At 43.1% G+C, this 8,059-nt stretch overlaps 1 pseudogene; it reads right to left on the reverse strand.

Moving 5' to 3' along the window:
* Positions 1–58: 58 nt before the first annotated feature.
* Positions 59–8,059, reverse strand: part of LOC139024888 (prospero homeobox protein 1-like) — a 15,854-nt pseudogene continuing 7,853 nt past the window's right edge.

Consider the following 8,059-nt stretch of genomic DNA (forward strand, 5'->3'; position numbering starts at 1 on the left):
GATGAGAGGATGGTGTTGAAGTTGATGATGGGTGGGGGGTTTATGGTTTTGAATCCCGTTAACCACCGGTGTCGACCACCTGTGCACATGGAGAGTTGAGCTCCTGTTTTAGAGTCCGGCTAGCTGCCTCACTCGCTTCGCATGGCCCCTCCTCACTGCCTCTCTCCCTCGGTCCAATCCTCTTCACCTCCTCCCCCCTCCCTCTCTCCTCGTCCTTCTCTCCACTCCTCATCCTTCTCTCCAGCACCCGGGCCTGTTCTGTACATTGCCTCGGCCTGGTCGAGAAACAGACCATGGGTCGTCAACCAACTCTGACAGGTCATCAACAGATACGTCGCACGTTACGGGTTGCCAGGCGGCGGTCCCCGCTTGTGTTCTCCAACCGTCGGAGCGGACGCTGTTCTCCCATGACAGGTTCCGTCCTCCTCCCCCCTCCCTGCTCTCTCCTCCTCTTCCTCCTCCTCCTCCTCTGCCTCGTCCTCAAGTTCTCATAGATCTGATAAAACTTCTCCTGCACTGACGAAGCGCTTCTGTAGAAACAATACAAACGTTAAAATAAACCCATTGAACTTAACATGGCATCCCATCGAAATAACAAGATAGATAAATAACAGATCAATGATAGCAGCAATATAACATGTAATCAATAAATCAATAAATAATCAAATATATACCCTGCTCAAAAAAATAAAAAAATAAAAATAAAATTAAACAACACAATGTAACTCAAGTCAATCACACTTCTGTGAGAATCAAACTGTCCACTTAGGAAGCAAACAACTGATTGACAATAAATGTCACATGCTGTTGTGCAAATGGAAATAGACAACAGTGGAATTATAGCCAATTAGAACGACACCCCCAAATAAAGGAGTGGTTCTACAGGTGGAACAGACCCACTTCTCAGTTCCTATGCTCCTGGATGATGTTTTGGTCATTTTGATGCTGGCGGTGCTTCTCACTCTAGTGGTAGCATGAGACGGAGTCTACAACCCACACAAGTGGCTCAGGTAGTGCAGCTCATCCAGATGCACATCCATGCGAGCACTGTGGCAAGAAGGTTGCTGTGTTGTCAGCGTAAGTGTCCAGCAGCATGGAGGCGCTTACAGGAGACAGGCCAAGTACATCAGAGAAGTGGAGGAGGCCGTGGAGCGGCAACAACCCCGCCATGCAGGAACGCTACCTCCGCCTTGTGCAAGGAGGAGCAGGAGGAGCACCTGCCAGAGACCTGAAAATACCTCCAGCAGGCCACAAATGTGCTGTGTTCTGCTCAAAGGTCAGAAACAGCTCATGAGGGTGGTATGGAGGCCGACGCCACAGGTGGGGGTTGTGGCTTCAGCCCAACAGCCGTGCGACTTAGGCATTTGCCAAGAACACAAGATTGGCAAATTCCGCTCAACTGGCGAGCCTGTGCTCTCACAGAATGAAAAGCAGGTTCACACTGAGACATGAGCACATGTGACAGACGTTGACAGAGTCGAGAACGCGGTGGAGAAACCTTCTGCCGCCTGCAACATCCTCGCAGCATGACCGTTTGGCGGTGGGTCAGTCATGGTGTGGGGTGCATTTCTTCTTTGTGGGGGCCGCACACCTCCATGTGCTCGCCCAGAGGTAGCCTGACTGCAGGTACCGAGATGAGCCATCTCAGACCCTTGGAGACCATTGTGTGGCGGTTGCCTGGTTCTCCTAATGCAAGACAAATGCTAGACCTCATGTTGGCGAGTGTGGCAGCAGTTTCCCTGCAAGAGGAAGGCATTGATGCCTATGGACTGGCCCGCCCGTTCCCCGAACCGAATCCAATTGAGCCACATTGGAATCATGCTCGCCTCCATCACCACGCCACCGTTTTGCACCACAGGACTGTCAGGAGTTGGTGGATGCTTTAAGTCCAGGTCTGGGAGGAGATTCCCTCAGGAGACCATCCGCCACTCATCAGGAGATGCCCAGGCGTTGTAGGAGGTATAACAGGGCACGTGGGGCCACACCACACTCGCCTCATTTTGGACTTGTTTTAAGACATTCCATCAAAGTGGATCAGCCCTGTAGTGTGCGTTTTCCCTTTAATTTTGAGTGTGACTCCAAATCCAGAACCTCCATGGTTGATAAATTTTGATTTCCATTGATCATTTTTGTGTGATTTGTTGTCAGCCACATTCACTATGTAAAGAAAAAAAGTATTTAATAAGAATATTTCCAATTCATTCAGATCTACGCGATGTGGTTATTTTAGTGTTCCCTTATTTTTTTTCAAGGCAGGTTCAAAATATAACCAATATCTTGAGACATTTAAATAATGAACTAATGAACATGAATCTATCGATAGCTGTAGGAATAGAAACAAGCCATGTCTTCACACTCACTTCGCCCTTTTTCTAACAAATGGACATATTTACAACTCACTACAAAGCTGTGAAGTGTGTGTTGTGTCTTGTGTGTTGTGTCTGTGTGTTCGTGTCTGTGTGTTGTGATCTGTGTGTTGTCCTGTTGTGTCTGTGTGTCTGTTGTGTCTGTGTGTCTGTGTGTCTGTGTGTCTGTGTGTCTGTGTGTTGTTGGTGTGTTCTGTGTCTTGTGTGTTGTGTCTGTGTTGTCTGTGTGTCTGTGTGTCTGGTTTGTGTCTGTGTGTGTCTGTGTCTGTGTGTTGTGTCTGTGTGTCTGTGTGTCTGTGTGTCTGTGTGTTGTTGTGTGTGTGTGTCTGTGTGTTGTGTGTGTGTTGGTGTCTGTGTGTGTCTGTGTGTCTGTGTGTTCGTGTGTTGTGTGGTCTGTGTCTGTTGTTGTGTCTGTGTGTTGTGTCTGTGTGTGTGTCTGTGTGTGTTTCCCCTCACCTGCCTATCCCTAGCTGTAGTTTTGAGTTGTCCGTCTCTCCTCTTGTCTCTTCTCCTGTCTGACACACACACCAGCTGAGTAAAGGACTGCTGTGCTGCTGGGGGAACGCTGCTTTCTCTTTTCTCCGGACCCCTCTCGCTCTAGTCTTCCCCGGCTCTACCCTTACCCCTCTCCTCTCCGTCTCCCCCGCGCTTCTCCCTGTACCCCTCTACCCCTCTGAGGAGACCCAGGGCTGGGAGGCTTGAAGTGGGGACAGTCCCTTATCCCTCTCCCTGTCCTCTCTTCTCCCCGTTCTTTGTTCCCATTTCTCCGGGTCCCTGTCCCTCTCTCCTGATGGCGAAGCAGGTGGACCACGCAGGGGAATGGCTCATGCCCCGGATGATGTTCTCCACCTGGCCCGTGGCACGCAGCGTGCTTCGTCCGTGAGGCGTTCCAGTCCAGAGGGTAGAGAGGTGGGGGAGGCGGTTGGGCGGCCGAAGGGGGAGCGGGGGAGGAGGGGCAGGGAGAGGGGGCGAGGGGGCTGTCTCCTGTCTCGAGGAGTTACTGCAGACATCCTCCCTTGGAAATCTGACCCAGCGGCTGGAGAGACCGCCAACTACCGCTGGAAGAAAGGAGCGATGAATAGATGGATGGATGGAGATGAGATGGATGGATATAATAGACTGGAGTGAATGAATAGATGATGGATAAATAGATGAAAGATAATAGGACATAAATGGAATGATAGAGGTATGGAGGATTGGATGGATGATAAACTAGATGGATGGAGAGGATGAATGGATGGATGGATGAATGAATGATGATAAAAGCATGGATTAATAGAATGGCTGGACTAAATAATGGATGGATGAATGATGGGAATGAATGGATTGAGGATAAATAGAGTGGATAATAGATCAGATGGATGGATGGATAAATAGATGGATAAATCTATGGATAGATAAATAAATGGATAATAGATGGATCGGAATAAATAAGATGGAATGGATGGATGAATGCGATTGATGGAATAAATAGATGATAATAGATGGAGGAATAAATAGATGAGTGGACTGATGAATGGGATGGAATGGATGAATGGATTGCAATGAAAAATAGATGGATGGATAAATAGATGATGGATAAATAGATGATGGAATAAATAGATGGATGGATGAGATAATAGATGGATGAGGATGGATAGTGATGGATAAATAGATGATGGATGATGAATGGCATGGATGGATGATGAATGGATGCATGGATAAATAGATGATGGAATAAGTATGGATGGATAATAGTGAGGACTGGAATAAATAAGATGGATGATGGATAAAATAGAAGATGGATGGATAATAGAATGGATAGACGGAGAAAATAATATAATAGATGGATAAAATACTGATGGGATAATATATGGATGGATGATAAATAGATGCATGAAAATAGGATGCGATGGATGAACACTAGAAGGATGGATGAAAATAGTGGATAAGAGATGGATATTAAATAGATGGAATAATATAATGGATGGATGGAATGGAATAAATAGATGGATAAATATATGGATGGATGATATGCGGATGGATGGATAAATAATGGATGGCATGGTATAGATGATGAATGGATGGATGGATAAATAGATGGATTAATAGTGTGAATGAAAATAGATGGATGGATGATGGATGATGAATTGGATGGATGGTAAATAGACTGGAATAAATATATGAGAAATGGATGGATGGGATGAATGAATGGGATTGGATGGTAATGAATGAGATGGATGATGAATGGAATGGAATGACTTAAATAGAGATTCAATAGATGGATGGAATATAGATGGATGGATTGTGATGGTGATGGATCAACGCTAATGAAAATAAGATTAGCGATGGATAAAAGATGGATAAATAGTATGGGATAAATAGAGGATGTGAAATAAATAGAGTGGATGAATGATAATAGATAGTGGATGGAGATAATGATGGATAAGATATACAATTAGATGGAATGATGAAAATAGATGATGATGTGATAAATAGATGGATGGATGGATAAATAGATGGATTGATGGATTATAATAGATGGATGGATGGATGGAATAAATAGACGGATATAATAAAATCGGTTGGACTGGATAATAGTGGAATAATAGATGATATGATTGGATAAATAGATGATAAATTAGATGGATGAAAATAGCATGGATGCTGATAAATAGAGGCAGTGAATGTGGATGGAATGGAAATAGAATGGATAAATATATGGATGGATGGATAAAATAGATGGATAATTAGATGGATAATAGATGTATTGTTAATAGATGGATGAATGATAAAAGATGGATAAATATATGGAGTTGAATACAATAGATGGATTTGGATGTGGATGGATGGATAAATAGATGATTGATAAATAGATGGAAAATATATGATGGATGGATGGATGATTTATAGTGATAAGGATGATAATAGATGGATAGGAGATAAATGTGAGATGGATAAATAGATGGAATGGATTAAATAGATGGATGTAATAGATGGATAAATAGATGGATGGATGAAATAGAATGGGGAAAAAGATGAAGGATGGATGCAGATGAACTGAGGCATGGAAATGAGATGGAAATAGCAGTGTGGATGCATAAAATAGATGGATGGATGAATATAATAGATGGGATGAGCATGAATAGAGAATGAGATGGATGGTATGATGAAAATTAGATAAGTGGCATGATGATAAATAGAATGGATGATGGATGGATAAATAGATGTATGGATGGATGGAATAGATGGATGGATGAATAGATGGATGGATGGATAAAGTAGAGATGGATGGATGGATAAATAATACATGGAATGATAGATGAATTGATAAATAGATGGATGGATGATAGATGGAATATAGATTAGATGGATGGATGAATAGATGGATGGATAAATAGATGGCATCATGGATAAATGATGGATGGATGGAGCAGATGGGATATGAATAGTGGATTGAATGGATGGAAAGATGAAGATAATGGAATGGGACTGGATAAGTGGATGGATGGATAAATAGAATGGATGGATATGGATGGCAATGAGAAATAAGATGGATAAATAAATGGATGGATGGATGGATAAAATAGATGGCTGGTGGATGGATAGATGATGATGGCATGATAGATGGGTGATATAGATGGATGGATGGATGAATGAATGGATGAGGTGAGTCAATCAACCAATCAATCAATTTTTCATGTAACATCCATTTTTTTAAAAATGTATTAGCTATACTTTGTTTAAACTAACGACAGACTTGTGGTGAGTGTGTGTTGTGTGTGTGTGTGGTGTGTGTGTGTGTGTGTGTGTGTGTGTGTGTGTGTGTGTGTGTGTGTGTGTGTGTGTATGTGTGTGTGTACCTGGAAGCCTCCCTCGCTGTCTCCATTCTTCCCCATGTTACTCTTCAGCAGCTGAGAGATAATGGTGGTGCCAGGGAAAGGCATCATGACGTCTTCGTACGAGTTCGCCCGTTTCAGAAGCTTCCGGAGAACATTGGACTTCTCTCCGTCCCCATTGGACCCACCGTGACTGTGAGGGACCAATGAGCAGTCTCTGTCCTGCTCGGGGCCGTGGGATTGATTCATGGTGTTGAATAGGAGGGTCTCTCTGGTTCTCTGAGCGTAGACTACACTACCCACAGTCCTCTTCACCCCGATGTCCACGCGGCGTCGTTTGGTCTGTCTGCTTAGGGCTGAGCTGTCATGGTCTGGCATTCCGAGGGGCAGCTAAAGGGCCATATCGAGGGGTCCTGACAGACAGGAAGAGACAGATATACAGACAAAGGAAACCAAAAAAAACATAATTTGAAGTTAGTTTAGTTTATATTGGTCTTTCAACCATTATTACGGATATATACGTTGATACAGTCCATAAATACTTTGTGACACCTGCTAATGTATAAAATGGCTTTCTAAAATAACTTTGATTGATTGAATGAAGCAGACACTTACAGGAAAAATATTCACTATTTGTAGCTCATACAAACAACTGAGCCATTTTTGTTTCCTCTAGTTTGAGTTGCCTGACCTCAATCCTGGGCTGAGATTCAAGTCATGACGTGTGTACTTGTTCACTCCGTCTCAGCGACTCAAAACTATTGGAATTACAAGTAGACTCTCCGTCTACACACCAATATGATATTTGTTAATCCACGAGGACGAGTGAACAAGTGCACACTTCGGGGAGATGAGGGAGAGTCAAAAGTGGGCTTGAGAAGCCCTGAGGCTTTCAACGAGAAGGATTTCAACATAATTCCATTTCAGTGGTTTAGAAGGGATTAGATTCCAATAAAAACAATGGGTGCTCCAAGAATATACAAATATAGCAGAGATGTCTAAAAGTACTGCACTTTATCTTGAGGAAATGCCTTAAGTTCATCCGCTTTGAATACATTAGAATAATATGATTGAACTGATTGGGAGACTTGTGGACAGATGAGACAGAGACTAAGCTTGTAAGAGACAGTGGGGAATTACAGTTGATTTATTCCTGTAAGTACAGTGGAATTACAGTTTGAATTATTCCCGTAAAGTACACAGTGGAAGTACAGTTGAATTATTCCCATAAGTACAGTTGATTATTCCGTAAGTAAACAGTGGATATTACAGTTGAATTCAATTCCGTTAGTACAGTTGGAATTACAGTTGAATATTCCCAAAGTACAGTTGAATTATTCCGTAAGTACAGTGGAATTACAGTTGAATTATTCCCGTAAGATACGGTTGAAATTATTCCCGTAAGTACACGTTGAATATTCCTGTATAGTGTAAAGTAAAGTGTCAAAAGAAGATGTTATTACTTGTATACATGTTGATTCAACTTACAAGCCGGACAATTTGAGACTGCATTCACAAGTAAATACGTTTAAGTTGAATTCATTGACTTTAAGCATTTCGGATTGGACTGAGTTTGTCATAGTAGTGTGTTGTTGCACAGGAGTGTGTGTGCGTGTGTGAGTGCTTGCATGCGTGAGTGTGTGTGTGAGTTTGTGTGAGAGAATGTGTGTTAGATGGAGGAACCGAGACCAGAGTTGTGTGTGTGTGTGGTGTGTGAAAGAGAGGAGAGAGAGAGAGAGAGAGAGAGAGAGAGAGAGAGAGACAGACAGACAGACACGACAGAGAGAGAGAGAGAGAGAGAGAGAGAGAGAGAGAGAGAGAGAGAGAGAGAGAGAGAGAGAGAGAGAGAGAGAGAGAGAGAGACAGAGAGAGACG

This window comes from Salvelinus sp. IW2-2015, unplaced genomic scaffold, assembly GCF_002910315.2.
Source record: "Salvelinus sp. IW2-2015 unplaced genomic scaffold, ASM291031v2 Un_scaffold1984, whole genome shotgun sequence".
Taxonomy (NCBI): domain Eukaryota; kingdom Metazoa; phylum Chordata; class Actinopteri; order Salmoniformes; family Salmonidae; genus Salvelinus; species Salvelinus sp. IW2-2015.